The sequence below is a fragment of the Pteropus medius genome, unplaced genomic scaffold, assembly GCF_902729225.1.
Source record: "Pteropus medius unplaced genomic scaffold, Ma_sr-lr_union100, whole genome shotgun sequence".
Taxonomy (NCBI): domain Eukaryota; kingdom Metazoa; phylum Chordata; class Mammalia; order Chiroptera; family Pteropodidae; genus Pteropus; species Pteropus medius.
The window spans coordinates 19,241,293-19,267,115 of NW_024342471.1; the positions used below are offsets into that span (position 1 = coordinate 19,241,293).

General features: G+C 54.4%; 1 long non-coding RNA gene across 2 annotated transcripts in view; it reads left to right on the forward strand.

The window, feature by feature from the left end:
* Positions 1 to 25,823, forward strand: part of LOC120603801 (uncharacterized) — a 151,658-nt gene that overhangs the window by 81,196 nt on the left and 44,639 nt on the right. The window lies entirely within an intron of this gene.

Genomic DNA, 25,823 nt, shown 5'->3' on the forward strand with positions numbered 1-25,823 from the left:
GGGTCACATGTTCACCTTTAAACCAGAAGAGGAATTCCCATCGCTGGCTTAGACCAATCAGGACTCAGCCTTTCCATTTCCCCAAAGAAATGATGGCTCTGAAGATGATGGAGACATTGTTGTGGGGGCCACTGGTTCCAGGTCACTGACATCCCCTATCTAGGTTGCACGGGTGGGTCTGACTTGTCCTCTGGGCCATGTTCAGGGGCTGTTCCCCTACCCTTGAGCACCCTCCTCCCAAATCTCCAGATGCCGGGTCTCTGGTGCTCCTCCCTCCTCCCCGCTGCTCCTCCTTGGGCTTCACAGATGGTCCTGATGTGGGCGGTACCTTCTCCTGCCTTCATCTAGCCTCATGCCCAGTGAGCTCAGACGCACTGGGTCCTTCGCGCCTTTGTGAGTGCTCCCCAGGCCCTGTCACTGTCCTTTGGTGTGCCACAGACCACGTGGCTGCCCGAGCCCAGCCTCTTCCGTCTCCCAGTCTCCTCCTTGCGCAGTTGCCTAAATCGGAGATGTGGGTGTCCCTTAACACCCCCACCCCATGTCTTTAACAGCTCAGAAAATGGTACTGTCCCCATCCAGTGGTTTAGGCCTCAGTCCCCAGAGTTGTCCTCAACTCCACTCTCTCTAACCCCACATTCAATCTATCGGCAAATCCTTCGCTCTAGTTCAGAACCCTACCCATCCCCCTCCTCGTCCATCACCTCATCCATCCTCCCTTTCCCTACCCCGCTGCTCCCGCCCTCCCTGCAGCTCTCGGAGGGATCCTGTTAGAACCTCAGTCAGCTCACGGCTGCTGCCCCGCTCAAAGCCCTTCTATGGCTCCTACCTGCCTGAGGAGAGCTGAGTCCTCCCTACCCCACAGGCCCTGTAGGATCAGCCATGCATCCTGCCTCCCCTCCTCTCCCTCTCCTTCCTCCCTCCCCTCCGTCCACCTTGACTTTTACTCATCCTTAACAAAACACCAAACTCCCTCCATCACCTTCGCTCTGAGGTCCCTCTGCCTGGAACACTGATCTTCTGGATCTTTCTGCGACCTGCTCCTTCACCTTGCCCAGGGCTATGCTCCTCAGAGAGGCCTACAAGACCAGCCCCTACAGTAGCCCCGTCATCCTCTGTCCCAACCCGGATCTGTTTTTCTGCTGAGCACTTGTCATCCTTTCCCTGTTTATTCGTTCATTTGTTCAATGTCTCCTGCCCACCCTGACCCCACCCTCAGGTGAGGTCCAGCAGGTGGGACTGTGTCTTAGCAGCACACAGTAGGCACACAAAGCACTGTGCTTGGCGATAGTTTCAGCAGCTCCTACCCGTGATGCAGCCCACGGCAACATAACCCCTGGCTGAGTGCTGATGGCCCCTCTCATTCTAGGGGCGCTGCCTGGACCTCGGAGCAGGGGTTGGGGATGGCTCCAGGCAGTGGAGAGAGGACCTCTGAGCCTCCACCTGCTGGGAGCGAAGGGCACTGGAGCGGACCTTCACCGGAGTCTGGGAGGTGACACTGGGCAGGAATAGAATTTAGGAATTTTAGTCTGCCTCCAGTGATCTCTTTGGGAATATCTTGTCCAATAGTTTTCATTTGCTTGCTTCTTCCTGAGCTGTAGTGCGAATTGCTCACCAGAAGACCCAGTGTGGTAGCCTGCATCACCCAAGGCAGCTCTAAAGCTGGCCCGTAAGGTGGCGATGGACCACAGCCAAGTTCCCCTTGGGGATTCCACAGGAAGGACACAGCCCTCCCCAACCAAGGCGGATGCTTGATCTCTATAAATTCAACCTGCCAATCCCCCCAGCGCTAGGTCCCACCCAGGGGGAGGCCTGGCTTGGGTTCATGGGCCAGTGTGAGAACAGGGCTGCATCTGAGCAGATGCTAACTACGGAGGAACCACGAACCCACATCTCCCCCTCGGGGCATACCACCAGGCGATTGTCTCCTCTCTCTGAGACTTTTTTATTTTTTGCTGAGCATATGTAGTTGAATTCTTGTCAGCGCGCTTAAGTTGTGATGGCCCTGAATATAACATAGATAAGGGGAGGGCTGTTCTGGCTGCTGTCAGAGATGAGGGCTTCCTAGCCTTGACCTTTTTACCTCTTCTTCAGGGTGACACCAGGCACAGGGGAACCCACTCTGAAAGCCCACGGTAAGGTCCATCCCCTTGGTTTCCATCTGGGAAAGTAAGGCTCTGAGAGGTGAGGGAGGTAGAGTTTTGGGAACCAGGAGTGGGGTGGCTGACGCTGCCATCCTGGAGAAGGGGGTCTGTGCAGGGCAGGGGTGTGGCAGGGCCCAAAGCCAGAGCATGATGTGGGAGAGCGCATCTGGAGGGCATGACTTGCTAATTACTTCATTCATTCTGCATTTATTCAATCACTCAACAAATATTAATAAAGCACCTACTGTATGCCAGGCACTGGGGAGACAATGACTCTTGCCCACAAGGAGCTCATAGCCCGGTGTGGGAGACAGACCTTAACCTAACCACCCTTAGAGATGTCAGTTTCCGACTGACAAGTCCAAGGTGATTTGAATGCCTGTAATGGGGCAGGAAGGTCGACGTGGTTGAGGAGGTCAGGAATGCTTCCTGGAGGAAGCAAAGCTGAGAGCCGAAGAGTAAGCAGAGGCTAAATAGCTGAGGAACAGAGAAACAAAAGTTCCAGCAAGTGGGCACAGCATGTGCAAAGGCCGTGTGGTGAGACTGAGCACAGTGACTAGGTGACTCTGAAAGCTGGAGCTGTGAGGTGAGGGGTGAGCAGGGAGTGAGGAAGGCTGAAGGCTGGCTTGACAGGCTCCCCGGGGAGAGGAGAGCACCTTGGTCTTATGCTGAGGTCAGTGGAAAGCCTTGGGAAGGTCTGAGCAGGGAGATGGGGTCACAAGGCACCTCTGTCTGCCTCTGCCTTCCCACCTGACTACCTGTCATGCCCTGGCTTGGCATCTCTCATGATCTCCACCACTGCTGAAGACCAACTCCTGAAGGTTCCAGGGGTTGAGCCCACTTATCAGATAAGGAAACCGAGTTTCTGGATCTTCCCATGGCCCCACCCGCTTCTTCCTGCCCAAAGAAAGAGGAACAAAAAACTGACACCCCATGGTCAGCTGGGAAGGGTCTGGGCTGGGAATGGGGAGGGTGGGGCCCTCAGGGGCCAGCATCCGGGATGGGCAGGGGCCCTGCTTCTGTTTAACCACAGCCCTGTGACATGCCCTGAAAGGGAAACCAAGGTCGCCTGTCCTCATCCCCTGTATCCTAGGAAGGGTCTAGGGATGCCCTGTAGGGAGGGCAGGAGCCTGGGGAAGCTTCATTCTCCCCCTCAGGATGCAAGACTAGGTTCTTGGAGAATTTGGGGTCAGCTGAACCCAGCTGGGTGAGCTCGATCAAATCCTATCACCTTGGCTTCCTTCTCCATAAACAGAGGATCAGAATCTCTCCCCAGACTAGTCTCAGGACTAGCACACAGTGAGGCCTCCCTAAATGGCTGAGTACTGGTTGCTGGTTGAATGATCTAAAGGTAATTTTTTTTTTCTGAAAGGAATAGCCGGTCAGATAAAGAACCCAATGTATCTGACATCCAGTAAATATTTATTAAGCACCTACTATGTTTCAGGTATTTTCTTATGTGTTGTGGAGACAGCAATGAACAAACCAGACACAAATGCATGTAGATGCCCTACCACCCTGTCGGGCCTGTGGCAGACATCACTAATTGACCATTTTTCTTGCCGAAATTAGAATTCTTCCCAACACTGTGCACTGGCTGGGGGATGGCTGTTGAGCACCTACTGTGTGCCAGGTGCTGGCGATACAGCAGTGACCAGAGTGGTCACAGTGCTTGTCCTCACGGAGCTGGCATTCCGGTGAGGAAGATGGACAGACAAGTAAAAAGATAAATAGATACTTCCAGACACAGATATGTGCTAACAGAGGCCTAACCAGAGGGGTGGGGTGGAGGACAGCGGAGATGTCTGTGGTGGCTTAGGGTAGGGCGCTCTGGGAAGAGTGGCACTTATTGAGACCTGACTAATGAGATGCAGCCACCAAGGGAAGATACAGGGAACAGTATCATAGGTGCAGGGAAGAGCCAGGGCGAAGGTCTGGAGGTGGGAATCAGGTTGACCTATTCAAGGAAGTGTAAGAAGCGGGTATTCCTGGGGAGGCCTGAGTGATGGGACAAGAAATAGGAGGTGATGTTGGAGGGGCAAGGGCCAGATGTCCTGGGCTGGATGCCACGGTTGGGTGTCTAGATTTTATCCTAAATGTGATGGACAGTCACTGGAGGGGCGAGACGGGGGAGTGACTTAGTTGAGATTGCGTATTTGATCCCTCTAGCTGCCACATGGAAAAAGTGTGTTGAGGGCAAGGGTGAAGCAGGTTGGAACGACTGTAGATGTCCAGGCAAGCAATGATGGCGTGGACCAGGGTGGTGGCAGTGAATACGGGGCTGGCGGAAGGCCCGAGGCTCTGCATTTGGTTTCATTTTTGCTTTTACACAATCCGCCTCAGGACTCTGGGTCACTGGACTTTCCCTGGCACCACTGGTGGAGCCCACAGCATGCTGGTGATCTGGGCTTTCTTCCTCCCGACACCCTCCCTGCCCCGCCCTGGACCCCAGATCCTCTTCTCCAAGGCCAGGCCCAGCCCCAGGTGCTGTTACTGTCTCCCCACTAGTCCAGGCTTTGACTGTGTTCCCCGCCAAGTGCTGCTGTTCCAGTGTCCCCATCTTCCGGCCCTGCGGGCTGTTCATAAGCCACTTTGCAACCCCGGCGGGCAGGTTCTTACTCCCCTTCCCCAGGTTAGATTTGTCTCCAGGGAGGGGCCCCGAGAGTCCAGGTCAGCAGGGGTGGATATGTTTTAGGGTCCCTGATTAGAGAGAACTACCAGAAAGTGGCTGGCCAGAGGGCAGCATCTTTCTTGGGAAAGTTTTCCTCTGATCCAGCCTGTTCCTGGGATGGAGCAGGCACACACACTCTCCTTACCCACTCAGGCCTCGGTGCGTGGATTGGCAGTGGCTGGAGAGCTGCATCGAGTATGGTTCTGGGGCTGCATCTGGGCTCCCAGGAGGGAGAATTGTAATTGATTAGTAATGCCTGCTGTGGGTCCGGGATTGGGAGTACAGGTCACGTAGCCACATCTTTGTGTCTCCAGCGTGCGATAGATGCTCAGGCCTGCCCTCTCCCACTGTGCTCCTAAATCTTCAAGCATAATAGATGAGGTTTGAAAATGTCCGATGGCCTTTGTTTCCTTATCTGTGAAATGAGAGTGATGACCCAATGCCCCAGAGGGAACGGGAGGCTTGTTGGAGAGGCACCCCTGCTCCCCAGCGGCAACTGGAAACAGAGGCTCTGAGAGCTGGGTTGTCCCAAGTCACGTAGCTGGGAGATGGCAGAGCTGGGATTTGAACTCAGGGCCCCTGAATCAGAAAGGACAGGCAAATCAGTTGGGGAAGGTGCTACCCAAATCTCCCTGTGACCCTGGACCCCACTTCTCTTTTCTGCCCAGTGTGCTCAGCACACAGGAAGCCTGGCTGGGGCCTCCGTTGCCCATCCTGTCTGCAGCCGGGTGGACACGGGGTCCTGGCGTCACCCGCCGCCACCCCGGGCCTCCCCCTTCCTGTCTTATGCAAGATGAGGCGTCCCCTGCGTGGAATGGGCAGGCGGCTCCAGCCGATTGACCCACAGTTACCGCTAGCAGGCCAGGCCTTGGCCCCCGCCCCTTCCTTCTCCTCTGTTTCCCCAAAGTTCAGGCAGCCTTGAGCAAGAAGCTGGGTTGCGGGGGGGTCTTCCAGGAAACTGGGGAGGTGCCCAGCCAACATCTTTGTCCCAAAAAATCAGGCCTGGGTTGAGGCTGTCACAGAGCGGTTCCTAAACAACAGTGACAGCTATAGTAATAATGGTTCCTGTTTACTGAGTGAATTCTATGTGCCAGACACTATCTCATTTAAACTTTTATATAAACACCTACTATGTGCTATTCTAAACCTTTATATCTAGTGTCCCATTGAATCCTGACAAAAAACCTTGGGGGTAGCGTAGTTAAAAAGTTTTCCTAATTTTTAATTTTGTTGATGATCCCTTTCTTCAGATGAGTACACCGAAGCTCTGAGAGGTGAAGGGACTTGCCCAAGGTCATGCAGCTGAGCCACATCCCACTAAAGGTCATTGCCTGTGTTCTGGGGCCAGCACTGTTCTGGAATTTGGGAGGCCTGGAAGGGAGGTGCGTTGGGCAGCCCATGGCACATGGATGGCTCCCCTGGGCCTCAGTTTTCCCATCTGTACCAGCTCTGATTTCTCAGGCTTGTATGTTTGGGTCAGAGGTCTGGGCCAGGGCCAGGGTAGGCAGCGTAAAGAAGAGAGAGGAACAGAAGACACCTCTGGGATAGCCACGGTACCAGGTACTGTCGGTGCCCACCTGGGAGGTTACACCTGTGGCCACTGCCTGAGCGCTTCCTCTGGCTGCAGGAGTATGAGGCCCAAGTGAGAGACCCTTGCCCACAGAGGTAGGCAGTGGTGTACATATGGCTTCCTCGCCCCTGAGGCCTGTTCTGCTCCTTCTCCCAGAGTTCCCTGGGCGCTGAGCCCACAGAGGCGACCTGCTCATTCCCCTTCCTTGTCTCACTTCCTTTCTCCTTACTGGTGCTTCTAGGATCACCTCCCAAATAAACCGCTTACACCCAAGTCCTCGCTTTGGATCTGCTTCGCCCACCTAAGCCAGCAGATGTGCTGCTTGGAGGTTAAGAGCTTTGGAACCAGAGAGACCCGAGTCTGAATCCTGGCACCGCCGCCAGCCTTACCTGTGACCTTGGGAACCTGCCCCGTTCTCAGAACCTCGGTTCCTCTATCTGTGAAATGGGAACTTAGAACCGGAGATGCAGTGGTGACAAGATGGACAGGGGAGTGTGAGGTGACGGGAGCAGAGCAGAGTTCCCAGCTGGGGGACCCATGAGCGATGCTGGGTGCCACGTCTGAAGGCTTCCGAGGCGGGACGAGTGGGAGCTGGGTGGTGGGGTGGGCAGCAGAAGAGGGAGCAGCCTGAACAAACTTATGGAGGAAGAACTGGCCATAGTTCTCCTCAGCCCCGTTTGGCTGTTGGGGCGGGTGGATGGGTAGGAAGGACATACAGCCTTTTCCCCCGCTACCCTGGGATTCCAGGGTGCCCAGTGGGATGCTCAGGGCAGAGCAGAGAACAGCGAGTCCGCTCACTGTGGGGTGAGCTGGGAAGGTCAAGGGCATCCGCAGGGCTCTCGCCAGGCAGACGGTATCTCACCCCAAGGCGTGCAGATTCCGGAGCTACCCGTCCATGGGGACCCCTTCACTGGTTCTGTGCTTGAGGCAGACGTGTGGGGGACTAGGTGCCCCTCTCTACCCTGGGTGAGGCCTCATGCCCAGAAGAGCCCCCTGCCCCCACCACAAACCAGGATCTTCCCCACGCAGCGATGGCAGCCCTGCCACCAGGCTGTCCAGTCTCCCAGCCTCGGTTTCCCTCTCTCGCCCCCATGGCCTTCTTGTTTATTCTGTTTCTGTCCGTCTCCTTCCACTGGAATGTCGCCATCACCCAGGTGACGGATTTTGTCTGTTCCGTTCACTGCTGTACACCCAGCCCCTAGCGCAGTGCCTGTACAGAGCAGGTACCCAGTAAACTCTTCTGAGTGAATGAGCGAATGAATGAATGAATGAATACATACTCTTTTGGCAGATGAGGAGGCTGAGGCCCAGAGAAGGCCCCAGGGGCCTCATAGTCCAGTGCTCTTTCTCCTGACTCACCCTGGTCTGGAGTAGTTTGTTGCCAGTCCCACCACAAAGAAGGTGTGCCAAGTTTGGGGTCCTGGGTGTGAATCTCAGCTCGTGCATATCTTGGCTTGTGCTGAGTTCGCTTCCTCATCTACAAGACGGGTCACATGGAGGTCTCAGTGGCATAGGGATGGGATGGTGTGTGGTGAGGGCTGGGCACACAATAGGTGCTGAGTAAATGGGAGTGGGGGTTGGCTGCAGGGGAGGCTCTGGCTTGCGGTCCCCTCCCCCTCTGCTCCTGGGCCTGTAATTACCACTTACCCTGGTCAGTGGGCCCGAGAAATTCCATGTGTGGGCAGGGCTGCGGCCAGGGTGCTCGCCCAACCCCCAGAAGGTCCCACGGGCACTGTCCGGTGGGCCTCATGGCTGACATTCCAGGCACGTTTCCCAGCCCTGGAGCTGCCACAGGCCCGAACAGGGTGGGGGCGGGGGTCATAAGCTTCAGGCTGGACAAACCAGTCAGCCTCCCAGGCTGGGCCGCTTGGCCACCAGCTTCCTGTTGGGCCCCTTGAGGCCCAGAGGGGCCTCGAAGTCCTTCCTTCTGCCTCCACTGCCACCATCGCTGCTCATCCACACTGGCACAGAAGCCTCCATCAGGCCCTCCAGAAGTTCCCTCTACACACTTAGCCAGAGGCGTCCTTCAAAGCTGTGGGTCAGCCCACATCACTCCCCAGCTGAGTCGGACCCCCAGTGCTCTGAGAATCAATCCTCGAGTCCTTCTCTGTGTTATCTGACCTCCTCTCCTACCTGCTCTACCTCACTCACCCTTCCAGCCATGCTGGCGTCCTCTGTGCCTGAGCTCATGCTGCCTCGGGGCCTTTGCACTGGCTGTTCCCTCTGTCTGGACACTCTTCCCTTAGGTGTCCACAGGGCCCCCTCCCTCCCTTCCTTAGGTGTCACCTGCATGTGAAGCCGTCTCTGACACCCCCACCTCCACTTCCTGCTCAGTAGTCCACGTTCGCTTCTCTGCTTTGTGTCCCCCTGGAGTGCTCGTCACCTTCTGATACACTGTAGATTTTACTTATCCACAAGGGCAGGGATTTGTGTGTGTTTTGTTCTGTGTCGTATTCTCAGTGCCCAGCACAGTGCCTAGAACATGATAGGTGTTCAACAAACGTTTGTTGGCTGACTGAATGAACGACTCTATGAGTTGTTGGCAGATGTGGACACTGAGGTTCTTTGGGGTAGGTCGCCAGCCCAAGGCTGCACGACTAGTTTGAGTTTGAGTTTGGGCTCATCCGATCTTGGAGCCGGTGTTTTGGAAGTTGCTTCCGAAGATGAACAGACGGGACGGAGGCCCTAGCAGTGGATCATGCTCATCCCGCCACCCCGCCAGCCCCAAGGCCAGGCAGTACTTGGACTGGTCCAGGAGTCCAGCCTGCCTGCCCAGGCATTCCAGGCTCCAACCCAGGTCCCGAGCTTTCTATTTTGAGCCTCCTAGTCCTGAGGACTGTGTGTTCCCAGCAGGCGGCGTGGGCTAGAGGCTGAGCCTGGGTGTGGCTGTCACCCTATCTGGGGCCTTGTGGCGGTGGGAGCCAGAGCCGGGGTCCTGCCATGGAGCCCAAGAACCCAGATACCCCGTCCTTAACCTGAGGCCTCTGGTGCAAGTCTTGCTCTTTGTCTGACTGTCCCCCACTCAAGCCCTTGCTCTGGGATCTCACGGGGGTGGTCTCGACTCATCCTGTCTTATATCACACCCTTCCATTTGCCCCAGGACTGCAGGACTCATTTGAATTCTGTCTCTGTTCTGCTACAGCTGTGGGGCCTTGGGCAAGTCGCTTCACCTTTCTGAGCTTATTTCCTCATCTGGGAAACACGGACAAGAAGAGTAGCTCCTGCGATCGCTGATGAGGTTTAGTGTAATAACATCGATGAAAGTTCCCTGCCCTCAGAAAGTGCTCCGTAAAGAGCCCCCCACCCCAGGCCTGGGCACTTTTGTTCCCCGGTGCCCCGATTTATCTTCCCACTTGTCCTTCTCACCCCTGGGTGCCTTCGCATGAATTTGCCTGTGAGTTGCTTGTCCATCTTCCCTCTAGAATGTCAGCTCCACCAAGGTAGGGACTTTTGTCTGCCTTATTCACCACTATGTTCCTTGTGCCCAGAACGGCACCCGGCACATAGTAGGTACTCAATAAATGTTTGTTGCAAGAATGAATAAATGAATAAAGAGCCCTTGAGGAACACAGGGCCCGAGCTGGGGGAGCGTGCCCTCGCTCCCTTCCCTGGCGCTGCGAGGCAGGCATCTGACGTTTGCAGGTGCCTATTGGTACCAGACCCCCTCGCTCCACCTCACCCAGCAGCCGATGAGGCTGCCTGAGTCGGCATCACCCTCGTTTCACAGATGAGGAGAAAGAGGCTCAAAGACGGAGAGTCGCCTGTCTAATGTCACACAGCGGTCAGCGCCTGAGCCAGGGTTCCAGGCCAGGGTTGCATGAGGGGTGGATCATCTTTTCCTTGCCCTGGAGGGAGTCGGTGGTGACAGAGAGTCGGTGGTGACGGTGGTGACGGTGGTGACGGAGAGCACGGAGAGCGTGATGAGGCTGGTGAGGAGGTCCCAGGGGACAGGAAGGGTGGGGACATGAGTCACTTCTCTCAAGTTCCATCTCTCTTTGTGTCTCTCTGTTTCTCTCTCTTTTTGTCTTCCCGGATCCCTCTGTCACCCTCTGTCCTGTCTCTGTCTCTGCATCTCTCTTCCTGCCTTGTATACTTGACCCGCTACGCAGGACAGGGTGCAGTCAGCAGACCCCTGGGTTAGGGACTGGAGCTGGGGCCAAGCGAGGGGAAGATTCACATCTGGAACTGAGCTCCATCTGGAGCCAGACCCTGTAGCCAGGTCCCGGGTGGGCCCCAGGGTCCTGGGCTCAGTCTCCACACTTCAGGGACAACCTTGGGACCCTGGGCAGTTTAGGGAGCCCCGGGCCTGGTTTCAAAGGTCTGGTTCCAATCTCAGCTTCGTCACATCCCAGCCAACAGCCTTGAGCATTTAGCCTCAGTTTCTGTAACATGGAACCATCCGTAGCCCTCTCTCAGGGTTTTACAAGGAGGAATGATGTGAGGGCCATGCTCGGCTTCCTGAAGCCCCAAGTAACAAGGAAGGCATTTGATAAATAGCTAATTATAACGATTTCTTTTTAGCAGGTGGAAAAAGTGAGACTCAAAATCGTTTCACTAATTCATTATTATCGAGTACCTACTATGTTCCAGGTGTTTTGTTTGGCATTAATTAACTCAGGGGCTGGCAAATTATGGCCCTCCAGCCCATAGCCTGTTTTCATAAGTAAAGTTTTATTGGCACACATCATGCTTATTCATTTACATATCATCTATAACTGCCTTCACTCTACAACCACAGTGTAGAGTAGTTGTGAGAGAGACTGTAAGACCCCCAAGGGTGAAAATATTTACTATCTGGCTCTTTATAGAAAAAGTTTGCCAATCCCTGGATTAACCCATCGCAATTGGGAAGAAGGAGGGATCATCATCCTGATTTTACAAGATAGAAACTAAAGTCTTCGCTCAGCGTCTCTCACAGGGTTAGGTCTCGATAAACAGTATCTGGGTCTTATTCCTCCTCCCCTGCCCCTTAGGGACCCTCCCAGCTCTTGTTCCCTAGTGGGCAAGTCAAACTCTACAGTGAAGAGAACCCTGTCTGAGGGTCAGGTCCATCTGAGTCAGGTCGACTCCTCCCTTGCTAGTGCCTTGGGTGAGGTGTCAGTGGGGGGCGCACTTTGGGTGCTGGAGAAGCATTCTAGAGCTCCATGTCATTGGTGGTGGGGAGTCTCACTGGCCCCAGAGTCTGCCTCAAAGCCTCAGTCTCTCTCCTGCCTTGAGGCCTCAACCTGGTCCTCGACTGCAGCTCCCCATCCTTCCCAAGCTTCTTCCCCAGCCCCCCTCCTACTGGTTTTGGGGAGCTCCGGCTTTGCCCTCAGCCCTTTTCCAGTGGTCCCAGGATCACTGAGAGGTGATTCTTCTTATTACCTGGGGGGAAGCGACATTGGTGACTCAGGAACTTTTGGCTTCTCTCCGCCCCAGTATCTGGCATCGTGGTCTAGGGCTGCTGAGAAGAGGCGACGCTCCCCTCCCCGATGGACTTGCCTGCTGTACCTCTATCAGAGCAGCCTTTCTGAATTAATCAATTCACTAATTTATTTCCCCAATGTCGGGTAACACTCTCGGCTCTGTAAATGGAGCTCTTGTGGTTTCTGCCCCTTCAGGATGCTGTGAGGATGAAATGAGTCAGTGAGAGGAAGCGCTTTGTGTGGCCCTGATCACGGTGGGCACTTGATACATATGCTCATGGATTCATTCACGGGTCCCCTGGACACTCTTCGAGGCCTCCCTAGGGCCAGCCTGGTGCTGGGTGAGGGGGAGAGGGGAACAAAGGTGCCAAAGACACAGTTGTTGTCCTCATCTAAATGCTGGCGACTTCCAAATGTATCTGTCCAACCTGGACACCCGCCTGACTCCAGGTCGGAGTCTCCACCCACCCCTCCCCTATTGCTATGGTGGTGACAAATAGAGGCCCCAAACTCAGCATGGTCACATCCCCATTCCTGGTCTTCCCCTGAAACCACTCCTATCTCAGTTAGTGCTCCTCCATCCTCTGGGTGCTCCCCCAAACCCTGGAGTCTTTCTCTAACCTTTGCTCTCACTCGCCTCTCCACCTGATTGCTCACCACATCCTGTGGGCTCCACTTCTGAAATACAGCCAGAGTCCGCCGCATCTCTCGGCTCCACTGCCTCCATCCCGGTCCATGCCACCAGCATCACTCGCTTAGGGCATCTCACCCGCTACAATCTGTTGTCCACACACAGCCGGAGGAATCCCTTTAGAACCTAAGTCAGATCCTGTTTTTTCCCCTACTTAGAGCCCGCCCAGGGTTCTTGTCTCACTCAGGGTAAAAACCAAAGTCCCTACGAGGCCCCATACGACCCCCTCTCCCAGCAAATGCTCCACGTCTCTGATGACCTCGCATCCTCCCACTCGCCCCCTGGACTACTCCCTTCCAGCCTGACGGCTTCGTCGCTATTCTTCTAATAAGCCACGGACCTTTCTATCTCACAGCCTCTGTGCACGCCGTTCCCTCTGCCCAGGGGGAACGTGCACCGTCTATTCACACGACTCCCTTCCGCACCCCCTCCAGGTCTCAGCTCAGACGCCACCCCTCAGAGCAGCCTCCTCCGAGACCCCCTCTATGCTTGACTTTTTCTAGGTAGAGGAGATGGCACAGAGAAAAGATACTTTCATGAAAGGGACGGCACGTGCGAAGACCTAGGAACACGAACAGCGGGAGGCGCGCGGGTGGTTTGGCGAACTGGCGAAGGCAGCAAGGCAGGGCGAGAGGCCCAGGCGGCTGAGCTTCAGCATAAGGCATCGTCTGGGCACGGGGAGGAAGCGCTCTGGGCCGCGGCGAGCAGGCTGGGGCCACCTGGCTCTGTCACTCGGTGGCCGTGTGACCTCGGGAAGCTATGCCTCTCTCTGGACCCAAGAATCCTCACCTGCTGTCGGAGACCACTTCAGTGGACTCATTATTTGACAAATGGGGAAACTGAGGCTGCAGAACTGCTGCTGTGATCTGGTTAAAGGTCAACCCAGAGATAGGGATAAGCCAGGGCCTGTTAGCGATCACTCACACCTTGGCTTGAACAAGCTCCCTGGGTTCTTGGCTACCCAGTGAACCCCGAGATTCTGAAGGGCCTGGGAGGTGGGGTGAGGGTGGAGTCGAGGCTCCCTGCAGGGCTCTCTACACAGTCACAACATCCGTGGCTGTGACCAAGGCAGGTGACACGTGCTCTCTGGGAGTCACCGCTGGGCCGTGCAGCCTTACTGCACACACTCCCCCTTTCCCACACAGCCTGACTCTGCTCTGCTCCCTGTGGTGCCATTTCCTGGCTGTGTGACTCTGGGCAAGTCACTTCCCCTCCCCGAGCCTCAATTTCCTCTTCCGTGAGGGGAGATAATAGTACCCGCACCGTTGGCTGTTGGGAGGATTTACGCTGACCCTGCCACCCTCGCCCTCTTGCTGCTCCTCACACGTGCCGGGCAGGCTCCTCCCTCAGGGCCTTTGCACTCTCTGTTCCCTCTGCCTGGAACGTCTTTCCCAAAGATGGCTCGCTCTCGCTCCGCTCCGATGTCACCGCTCAGCGAGGCCTTCGCTGACTGACCCCGACACACCCTTCCTCACTTAGTTTGTCTCCGTAGCTCCTGCCACTTCCTGACGCATCTCGGTTTTTGCTCATTTGTCTGTCTTCTTGCTCCGGGACGGCAGCTCCAGTTTTGTCTTTTTCGGTCATCGTTGTGTTCCCAGCCCCCGGCATGGCACAGCACGAGAAGGCAGAAGGTGCTCAGTCAAGACTGGTAGAATGGATGAGTGAATGAATGACTGAATGTACAGTGCTTAGCACCATGTCCTGCCCCACAGTAAGGGCTCGGCAGCCAATGCCGTGAATGGCGTTGCTTTGGCAGCTGCTTTCCAGTGTCCCTTCACTCCTGGCCACTTCCAATCCGTCCCTCACCAGCCCGGCCTCCTACTTTCTCTGCGCAGCCCAGATCCCAGGCCCAGCTCCCTGCTGCCCATGCGGTGTTATCCCTGGGTCCTGGGTCCTGGGTCCTGGGTCAGGGTGACCTCTGGGGAATCGCAGGCCTTTGGTGTGGGCGCCCTCAGGCTCTGCCTCTGGCTCCTCTTACACCCTGGGGCAGAGGCTTCCGGGAAGCTGGCGGACAATGCTTTGAAGCTCCCTGGGTCAGACCCATGGAGCTCCAGGGCCTTCCTTTGGCACTGCCTGACGTGACCCGATTATTGCACAGATGGGGACAGTGAGACTCGAGAGGGGCGGCCGTGTCGTGTGTCTGGTCTTTGGGGCTCCTGAAACATCCAGGGCAGCTTCCAGGATGCTGGCTCCTTTGTCCCAGAATAGGACTGGAGCTCAGGCGCCTGTTTTCCAGATGGCGAGACTGAACCTCGTACAGCTTAGGGACCAGATTTGAATCTCATCCTTCCACTTCCTGACTGTGTGACCTGAGGCTTATCACTTGGTCCTGCCGAGCCTCGGTTTTCTTGGCTGTAGAATGGCACACCAACAGTACTCAGCTCACCGAGGCGTTTGGGAGGATAAGACCAGCCATCCCACCCGCATCTAGGGTCTCTGGCCTCAGCAGCCGCCCAGCCCCCTCCCCCAGTCCCCTGGGCCCCGGCAGCACTGGGCCTGGCGCTGCTCCCTCATCGTCGGGGTGACTGACAGTTCCAGGAGTTTGTCGCTGCTGCTTTACTTTTTCCCTCCCTGACTTCTCCCCTACTCATTCTGTCCTGCCTTCTCCAGAACCAGCTTGTTTTTGTTTTCTGTTTTTACGGCTCCATAAATGAGTCACGGGCCTGATTTGATTTAATTTTGTTGTAATTGTTATCTTTTCAAGCTTGTTTTTTTCCACTCGGTTACTCACGAGACCGCAAAGCCTAAACAGGACGGGGCCTTCCCCGGCCCGCTGCCCGGCACTCAGGGCCGGCCTCCCGCTCCTCTGGGGCTGGCGTCAGCAGCTCCTGGAGGACCAAGGTGGGGTTCGTGGGGCTTCTGGGAGGAGGTGCTTAGTGTCCCAAGCAGGACCGGGTGTCCTCAGGCCCAGGCTGTAGCCCCGTGCTGCGTGCTGTGCCACCCTGGGAATGTCATTTAAGTTCTCTGGGCCCGATTCCCCAGCGCCCTCCTTGGCAAGCTTCAGAACAGGGAGTCAAAGGCTCAGACATCTTGGGGCCAGGAGGCGACATGATGAGTGAGGTGGGCTGGGTGGTGACTGTGGTGAGCTGGGGGGAACAGGCCCTACTCGGGGGACCGCCGCCTCTTAGTCGGCACGCGGCCCAGATCTTTCAATTTACCAAGACGAGCCAGAAATCTGAAGTCGTATGTGGAAAATCCTAATTTTTTTTTTTAAGTCCTAATTTTTAACTGTTGTCTGATGCGTCAGAAACAACAAACTCTGTGACCACCTCTGGTTTAGAAGGTTCTAGAAGAGCCGGCCCTGCCCGTGTTCCAGCTGGGTCTGGCATTCTCCTGCCCTCCATGCCTCTGCCTGAGCAGTTTCCTCTGCCTGGGACACCTCCCCTCTTCCTCACCTCATTGTTCTCATCCTTCCGTGAAAGTGAGAGTGTCCCTGGCTCGGGGTCACCCTTTCAGTCATTTCTCCCATTGACAGTGAGCTCAGGACGACAATGGTCTTGTCCACTTAATTGTTAAAAATAAGAAAAATATGTTTCCTGGTTTGTTATTTGTTTCTAAAATGGGGCACAGTAATTCTTCAGTCATTCAAAACCTGGGGGTGTTGGGCTGGCCCCTCGTGGGGTCAGGAAAGGGGCTGTAGAAGCCAGTGAGGAGCTGGGGAGTGGAGGCTGGGGGAGAAGATGGGGCTCCAGCCAGGGGAAGGAGGACCGATGGCTGCTCCTCAAAAGCTTGGGTGTGGCCACGTGACCAGCGTACCCCATCGGTGCCAGTTTTATGAATCAGAAGTTGGAAATGATGGGGAGTAGGGTGCTGAGGAGTCCATTCTGGGGTGGGCAGGACCACAGTTTTGTCTACTTTTTTAGAGGCTGTGGGGGCAGGCCAGTTCTGGGGACAGTGACGAGGGCCCAGTGGTGGCCTCGGTGCAGACTGAATAATTTTGCAGAAATGACTCTGTTCATGATTACGTTAGGTTGGTCAAAAGCCGTGAAAAGGACATTGCACTGTGCTCTCATGCAATTTCGTTTTAAGATATTTAAATATATCAATACTCGCTTCATTTCGTTCATTCTAAGAATTTGTGTAATTATATGATAAATGTGTTAGGTCAAAGAGAAAATCAATTTATTTTCACTTTTCCAGATAGAGTCCTAGTTAAGTTTCTCAAAGATCAATCTTTATTTTGAAGTTTTGCCCTGGTTCCTGGTGAATTCACTTTATATGGCTTTTTCCTAGACCAAATTGTCTACCTTCATCTTCCGAGCTTCCACCTGAGGTCTCCAGAAGTCCCCTCCCTCCCACTCCAGGCACAGCTCTTGTTCTGTGAGGGGTACCAGAGCCTCCAAAGCTAGGGCTGATCACCTACCACCACGACTTGAGGCCTCCCAAGCTCCTGGTCCAGCCCCTGCCTCCCCCTCTCTCTAGCCCTTTGGTCTTTCTCCAAGCCAGGACCAGGGTGACCCTTCAGTAGCGTTCCAGCCTGAAATGGAAGCTCACTGGATGCTTAAGACCATGGAGTCCTAGAACTGTACGATTATTCCCTCCAGGTCAAAGAAGCACTGGTTCTCGATCAACGAGGCCCTTGCAATTCTAAAATTTTAACGCAGGAGGCCTGCTGGACCAAGCCACACACTCACTCAGTAAATATTTATTGAGCATCTATTATGTCCCAAGCACTGAGGAGACAGCGGTGAACAACTTGGATGAACTCCCTGCCTTCATGGCACTTTTGTTTCAGCAGGGAAGACAGTCAAAGAACAAATGAGTCAAAGAAGGAGTATGTCTGATAGTGAAACCAGTGGTAAAGGAGGGTGAGGACTGTGGGGGTTGAAATGTGATATGGGCTGTCACAGAAGGTACAGAAGGCCAGAGAAAAGTGAGGGGGCCTCCGATGTCTGGAGCAGGAAGTTCCAGATGGTGGGACTAGCAGATGCAAATACCCTGAGGTGGGAAAAATTTTTGCATTGTTGGGGAAAGATAAGGAGAGCAATCTGGCTGAGTAAGCAGGGAGAATGTGTGGGAAGACGAGGTCAGAGAGGCCAGCAGGGCCTGTGGACCACAGGAAGAGGAGTTCAGATTTTATTGCAAGGAAGGTAGGAACCCCTGAGTTCTGAGCACAGGAGGGACAGGGTCTGACTTTGGTTTGAGCATTAGGTTTGTCAACCTCAGCACTATCCACATTTGGGCCAGATGACTCTCTGCTGTCGGTGGTGACCAGGCAGTGTGCCTTCTTGTGCATTGGAGAGGATTGAGCAGCATCTCTGGCCTCTTCCCCACTGGAAGTCAGTGGCACCCATCCCCTTACCCAATGTGACAATTAAAAATATCTTCAGACATTGCTAACTGTGCCCTGGGGTACGAAACCCCCAGTTGGGAGCTACTGATCTAAAAGGATCCCTCTCACTGAGTATGAGAGAGGGAGTGGGGATCGGAGAAGTGATTGGATTCTGGATCTCTTTTGAAGGTGAACTCAGCAGGATTTTCTGGATCGCACCCGGAAAGAGAAAGAGAAAAAGAGAATGATGAGTTGAAAATGACTCCAGGGCTTTGGCCTGAGTCGGGGGTGGAGGTGGGGTGGAGGGGGAAAGTGCTCTCTTTTACTGAGAGTGGGAGCTGGTTGCGGGGCCATTCAGGAGGCGTCTCCTTCTCTATCTCAACTGGGTAGATCTGGGGCAGGGCCCAGAACCTGGTATTGTCACAGCCTAGCTCTAGGTGATGCTGAGTTTTTCAAACTGTGCTTCAAAGAATGTAAACAACCGGAGGATTGACCTTAACTACAAGGGTATCTCTTCTAGGGGTGAGGACAGGAACAAGTGGGCAGGGGGTTCCTCACTTCACCCAGCTCAGGAGATTCTGCCTAAGATGTTTCTAGAAGGGGTTCTGAGACGGAAGGAAGCCTCAGGACCTCAGCCCCAGTGTAAGGATTGCAAACTCAGGTGCTTCCAGGGCCAGGTGAGCAGCATGCATGGTGACGTGGCTGTCGAGAGGGGCAGGCCCATCTGAAGGGTGGACACTACTCAGTTTCAGCCCAATGTCGCCATGCAGGATGGCCAGGACTTCCATTTATTTTTATTTTTTATTTTTTATGAGAAGCTGTAAATCTGGATTGATTTTTAAATGTGGGGGCAAATCTATAAATATTCAGGCCAGATTCAGCGCGAGGGCCCTGAGTTTGACACCCGTTCCACTGCATCCTTCTCATTCTGCAGGTGGGAAGGGTTCCCAAGAGTCAGAAGTATAGCTGCCCCAGAGAGGGGCACATTCTCCTGGGTCTGAGTGGGGCATGGCGCTGTGAGGGAGGTGGAGCTTGGACTCAGCTCTGAAGAAGGGTCAGATTCTGTCAGAAAAGAGGAGAGGGCATTTCTGGAGGTGGGGGAGTGTGGGCAGGGGTGCGGAGGTGGGAGTATGGAAGGCTGTTTTCGAGGCGGAGGGAGATAGGAAGAGATGGAGCCAGGAGAGAGGAGACAGAGACATGATAATGGGGGCAGGGGAGGGAGGTGCTGGGAAATCAGCGAAGAGGCTGGACCCAAAGCAGGGCCGGAAAAATCACAAAAGAACTTTAATGATATTAATACTTTCACTTCCGAAATTGTTTGACAACAAGCGGCTCATTTATTTTACCACTGACTTTGGGTTCTTGGCAATCCCCGTATACACCAGGGAATATTTGCCCAATGAGGAACGTTCTCGTTTGCAGATTGTTTTCAAATGAGAGTTTGAAAAATTTTGAAAATTTTCATAAACACTACATTAGAAATTTAATACTGAATCGTATTAATGGATTAACGAAAGATTTATTAATTTCAATTTAGCAGGTTTCTTTAAGTACTTTAGAGGCAATACAATTTTTTTTTTTTTTCAAATCTCCCTTGCAAATTTTCCACCTCACAGCAGCCAAAATTTGAGGTGACATGTGCAAAAATAGCTGATGTGTAATGATAGCAAGGGGTAAGTGAGGTTTAAAGAGTCTGGGAGAGTTCGCTTTCGGGTAGGGGGGGTCAGGGCAGGCACCCTGGAGGAGGTGGATTTGACTCTGAGTGGCCCAGGATGGGTGAAATATAGACCAGGCAGATGGGTTAGGGTGAATGAATGCCTGCCAGGTGGAGGACCCCGTGTATTTGAAAGTGTGAAGCTGGGAATAATGAGATGAGAGTTTGGGGCTGGGGCTGATAATGGTGGTGGGCACTGCAAGAACCAAAGAGAAAAGACGAGGCCCGTCAGGCTCTCGGCCCGGCCCGAGAGCACGGAGTGGGAAGAATGGAGAGCTGACCTCCTCCGTTCAGGTTGCTTGTGGGTGCAGGAGGGCAGCACAAAGAATGTGGATGTCTCATCCTTCTGTCCACGGCCTAGAGACCTTCCCCTCATCCCAGCAGAGTCATTTTAGGTGACATCTAAGATCTGGTCACCTGTGCTGAGTGCCTACACAGTGCCCAGCCCTGTGTGGAGGGCTTCTGAGCGTCAGCTCACGTGCACGAGGGAGGTGTTATTAAGACACCTATTTCACAGAGGACGCGGAGGCCCAGAGAGGTGAAGCGACATGCCTGAGGTCATGGCCAGGAAGCGGCAGAGCGGGATCAGAATGCAGACCTGCCCGAGCCCAAAGTCCATGCTCCAGCCACTGCTCTGTACTGACTGACGCTCATGTGCTCCCACCAGGTCTGGCTTCCTGGGACCCAAGTACCACAATCCTCCCCATTCATCAGAGGGGTAAACTGAGCCTCTGAGAGGTTGAGTGGGAAGGGGCAAAGCCAAGGTTTGAATTTCCAGGTCCAGTGGACTCGAGCCCACTCTCCTTCCAACAAATGACACAGGTGCTTGCCTTCCCAGGCCGCTGTCTCCTCATCTGATAAGTGGGGGCGAGGACACAGCCCACCTGATAGGGTCCATGTGAGGATCAGAGGTGGTGCATATCAATCGCCCCGTTCAGTGCCTCGCATTTAGTAGGTGTTTTAAAAATTGTGGCTGTGATTATTTGTGTCGTGGTGGCTGCATATGAAATGAGTCAATTAATGTAAGGCACTTAGAACAGTGCCTAAGTAGCACTGATTTTGCCTAAGGGCATATAGTAGATGCTCAAGAAATGCTAGAAGGTGTTATTATTACTATAGGATCCCCCACAGGAAGGCCCACTGTATCCTTCCCAAATTGCCTTCCACTTGTTTCTTCCTTCATCCGACAAACTGACCTCAGAGCCTAGGTTAGGATTTGGAGGTGAGGAGGATGCAGCCTCCTGCCCATCGGTCAGAGATGCTGAGAGCACTGGATGGTGAGTCCAGAATTCTGGGTTTGAACTCTGGACCTGTCGTGTGTCCTCTTGAAAGTGCCTTGCCTGCTCTGTGCCTCAGTTTCCTCTTTCATCTGCAGAGCCTGGGTCAGGCTGCCCTAGGAGATGCCAGTCCCACACAGGGATGGGGGCGGTTCCTGTGTCTCCGTTGGCCACCAGTCCCCAGCTTCTGCCTCTCGAGCTGCAGGCCCGCCCGGCTCAGCTGTGACGACCAACCAGCCAATCTGTTTACTGAACTGGCTGACCCCTTCCGGGAACTCGGCCCAAGCTTCCCAGAACTCGGGTATTAATGACCCGGAGCCACATGACAGAGCATGACACAGCACTTCTGGGCACAAGGCAGGGCCCAGAGGGGCGCGTGGGGGGCCTTGGCCCAGCACCCCCAGCCTGACTGGCCAGTGAGTCACCCCAGCCTCCTGACGCTTCCTGATCCCGGCCGCTCTGCTACCCTCCACTCCCCCCAGGACTTTCTCATTCTGCCAGGGCCACCCTGGGACCCCTGGACCTTTGCTCCAGTGACCTAGAAGAGGTCTTGGTGATCGAGGCTGCTCTCTGGGGTTACAGATGGGGAACGTGAGGCCCAGAGGACTCGGGTAAATAACAGTGAGTGTTTATTAGGCACTTACTGTATGTGAGGCGCTGGGCAAACATCTTAGTTTTGCAACAACCCTAGAACTAGTGTATGCCAGATGGGGAAACTGAGGCTCAGAGACAGGGAACAAGGGCACGCAGCAGTGCGGGGAAGCGCTAAATCCACGCAGCTCTATTCAGCCTCAGAAGGTCCCCTTTCATTCCCTCGACAGCTGGACGAGGGAGGGGCCGTGTAGTCTTTCTCACAGCTGGGGAAACCGAGGCATAGAGAGACTGAGTACCCCGCTTCAGGTCTTAGTACGCGTCTGCCTCTGGGACCTGTGCTCTGAAGCAGTGCCTGGCACATAGCTATAGCACTCACGTGGTATCTGTGGGCTGACGAGCTCACATAGGCTTTGGAGTCAAGCAGAGCTGGGTTCGAATCCTGACTATGACTTTCTCTGGCTGCTTGGCCTGGGGCACATGGCTGCACCCCACTGTGCCTCAGTTTCTTCACTGGTAAAGGGTGACTGTGGTGATCCTGACCTTGCAGAGTGGTGTTTAAACAGACGGGGAACCGTGAGCACTGACATTCATAGTTTGCATCTTCTCCTAGCCCAGTTCTCTGAAGACGGGTTGGGGTCAGCCTCTGGGCCCCACACCTGCCTCCTTCACCCTTTGCTGCCCAAGGGCAAAGTGAGGGCGGTGTCTTTTATGGGGCTGGGAACCAGACAGGCTCTGGGGCTCAGAGGGGGGCCCCCGCTGGCAGCAGGAGTGGGGCCTCCTAGTTCTCAGCCCCTGAACTTTGGGTTGGGGGCTGGGCGTGGGCAGGGGCAGGGCAGGACTTTGATGATCTTCCCTTTATTCTGCAACCTGCTGGAGTATTCCATACGCCAGAGGAGACAGCACCGACAAGGTCTCTGCCTGCTTTCTTATGGAGGAGACAGAAGACCAGTGAGCAAACACATGAATAGATAATTTCAGCCAGGGAGAAGCATCATGACAGAAATACACAGGGGTGTCGTGGAGCTGTATAGGTCAGAGAGGGCTTCTTGGAGGAGGTGACTTGGAGAGACATCTGAAGGAGGAGAAGGAACGGACCCTGGAGGAAGGGATTTCCAGCACTGGGGGAACAGCAAGGGCCAAGGCCCTGGTGTGGGTTTGCACTTGGAGTGTTCCAGGAAATGCAAGGAGGCTAGGTGCCTGGAGGTGGGTAAGGGAGGGGAAAGTGACAGGAGATGATGCTGGAGAGGTCAGCAGAGGTCAGATCAGGTAGGGGTTAGTGGGCTGAGAGCCACTAGTAGGAACTGAGTAGGGAGGGGACTGATGTGACTCAATCTGATGGACAAACCTTCACTTACTATGACATTCAAAATTTCTACCTGACAGATGAGCTCCCTGTGGCTCAGGCCAGGTTTACCCAGAAGGTCAATGGCAGGGTGGGATGAAACCACAGTGGCTGGACAGCCAGTTTAGGACAACTGCCCCTAAACAGAGGGAAGTAGGGATGTGGGCTGAGGAGTAGATGGCTCATGGGTCAGAGGGGATGCCCTCTAAGCTGAGGCTGAGGCAGAGGTGCTGGAAGAGTGCTCCTGGTAGAGGGAACAGCATACAGGGAGGCCCTGAGGTGAGAGTCGGGTGTGTTTGGGAGATTCATCATTGCTCAGGAGTCCGGAGAGGGGAGAGGTTGGCCTTGGGGCCAAAGAGAGAAGCTGGAATTTTATTCTGAAGGCCTACTTGTGTGCCAGGCCCCGGCTGGACCTTGGGGACATCAAGACAGGCACATGTTCACCCTCCATGGTCCAGAAGTGGGGGCAGCCTGGAGAGGGGTCAGGGCCTTTTACAAAAGACACTCAAGGTTCAAATCTCAGTGCTGCGATGTCTTCACTGTGTGACCCAGGGCAAGTCACTTCACCTCCCTGAGCCTGAGCCTTGGTTTTCTCATCTGCAGATACCACCAGGAAAGGTATTGTCAGACTCAGTGATATCATTCTTTCATTCACTCATATTTGGAGCACCTACTATGTGCTAGGCAGTAGCCTGGGTGCTGGGAACACGGCAGTGACAAAAACCCCTGCTCTGACGGAAGAGGTGGTATGGAGTAGTGAGCAGTTAAGAACATGGACTCTGGAGCCAGATGGCCTGGGTGTGCTCCAGGCCTTCCACTTATTGACTATGTGACTTTGGGCAACTTGCTTTACTTCTCTGAGCCTTATGTGTAAAATGGAATAATTATACTACCTGCCCTCATAAGGATGTATGAGTTAATACACGTAATGTTTCTAGCACAGAGTCTGGTACACAGTAGGTGCTCAATAAATGTTTTCCATGCTCGTGCTCAAATGGGGGATATAGACAATAAGCAATCAGATGTGGGTGAGTGGACGAGATGGTGTCTGAAGTGAAGAATGACAATACCAGCTCTTAGTACCAAGTGGACATAGAGTAGGTCCTCAATATATATTTCTCCTTCTTTGTCACTTGAGCCCAGCTTGGACTATGATAGGGGCCTGGAGTTTGGGAGTTGGCGTGGATGGGAGCCATCTTTGCAGATTCAGAAACCCACGGCTGAGCTGTGTGGCTGGGGAGGGTAGAGACGTCCCCACGACCATCTTGCCCACCATGTTCCCTGAACCCTGTCGCCAGCATGGTTTGCAGCCTGGGTGGCTGGGGCAAGCCAGGGCCTGCCTGGCAGGTCCCCAGTAATGACACTCATTACACAGGTGTCTGGCAGTGCAGGGGGAGGCGAGGGCCCCAGGGGCCTTGTTCACATGGCACCCAGCCAGCTCACCTCAGGCCCTTCCTCATCCTTTATGAGGCTGGTGCCCAGGGCAGGCAGGCGGGCGGGGAGAGAGGAGCTGGCACTGGGCCAGCTGGCGACTGGTAAAAGGAGGGAAAGTTGAGAAGTTTGGGTGCCGAGGGCTGGTGTGGAGGACGGGGTGCTGGGCCCCTGGTGGTGGTGGTGTGTCTACACGTATGCAGGTATACACAGGGATGCAGTGAATATGTACACCAGTCTAGGTGTCCCTTCGTCCTGTTTGTGTGCAGGTAAAGAATTTATGTAGATGAAGCATCGACAGCCCCCAGAGTGGGTTCGAAATCCTCAACATCCATTTTAACTTCTTCATTTAACCTATACTAATTGGTAGGGCCCAGGCTGTGTCTAGCCTGGGCCTTGCGATGTCAGACTCAGTGCCGGGTCGGCCGTACATTTTTCTGTCTAAAGCTCCAAATCCAGGGAGAGGCAGATGTGAAACCAGTGGGGCGAGACATCCCAGTAAAGCCTTAGGTAGAAGAAAATAAAGCAAGATGATGAGAGAGAGCAACAGGATGGAGTCAAAAAGGAGAGCCTCTCCGAGAAGACGACCTTGGAGCTGAGGCCTGAAGGATGAGCCACCATGGCAACATCTGTAGGAAGAGAGTTCTGGTCAGGAGGACTAGCAAGTGCAAAGGCCTTGAGGCAGCACCAGCTTGTTTGTGGGGCATCAGGAAGGCCCTGGGTAGAGGAGTGAAGGAGATAGGGGGTAGGAGGTGAGGTCAGATGTGGGCAGGACCAGACCCCATGGGCCAGGGTCAGCAATGTGGATCTTATTCTGAGTGCAATGAGAAACTTGGCACATGGTGGGCACACAGATGCCCAGCTCCCCTCACCAGGATGAATGGGTTTGAAGAAAGTAGGGGCCAGGCCCGCTGGGTGTGGGAACCATCGGCTTTCATAGCTACAGACAGGAACGTGGGCTGCTCAATTTATGTTTGAACCTATTCTCTCGGGTTCAAACCCCTGGATCCTGGAGCCTGTTATTAAGCTGGCTGCACCCTGGGGCGCCTGCCTTTATCCCTAGACAGGGCCCGGCCCGCCTGCCCTGAGGTCGACCCTGGCCCCCCAGATGAGAGTGGATAGGTAGGACTGGTGAACCCATGTGCTTGTCTCAGCCCCCAGCATTGCCACATCTGCTTCTGAGAACTGGAAGGAGACTGTAGAGCAATGAGCATCTCATTTACAAACTGGGAGACTAAAGCCCAGAGAAGAAAAGTATATGTCCCAGGGCCTCATGGCAGTACCCAGGAAGTCTCTGTCACAACTCAAACTTCTTTCCACTTCCTCCCGTATTGACTGAGCTCTCTCAGTGTGACTCTGGCCAGGGAAGTACTTGATGTCTGGGCAGGGCCAAAGGGAAGAGCTGAGGCCCATTTGGGAGGCCTCTTTTAATTGGGCCCTGTAGGAAGAACTGTCCAACCGTTGAGACAGTGAGTTCCCCATCACTGGAGGCATGTGAGCTGCCCCAGCTGACAGGTCTTCATCTGCTTACAGGGTTGTAGTGGGTTTTGGATGTATGAGAGGCCATTTCTCTTTAAGCTCTGTCATTCCACGGGACCTTGGCCTAATCCTTCCTTGTTCAAGCCCATTTCTCAATTGCAAATTTAGAAAAGTAGTCAGTAGAATGACATCAATAAAAGGACAGTCTTGATGATGAAACTCCCATGCTTCCAGCC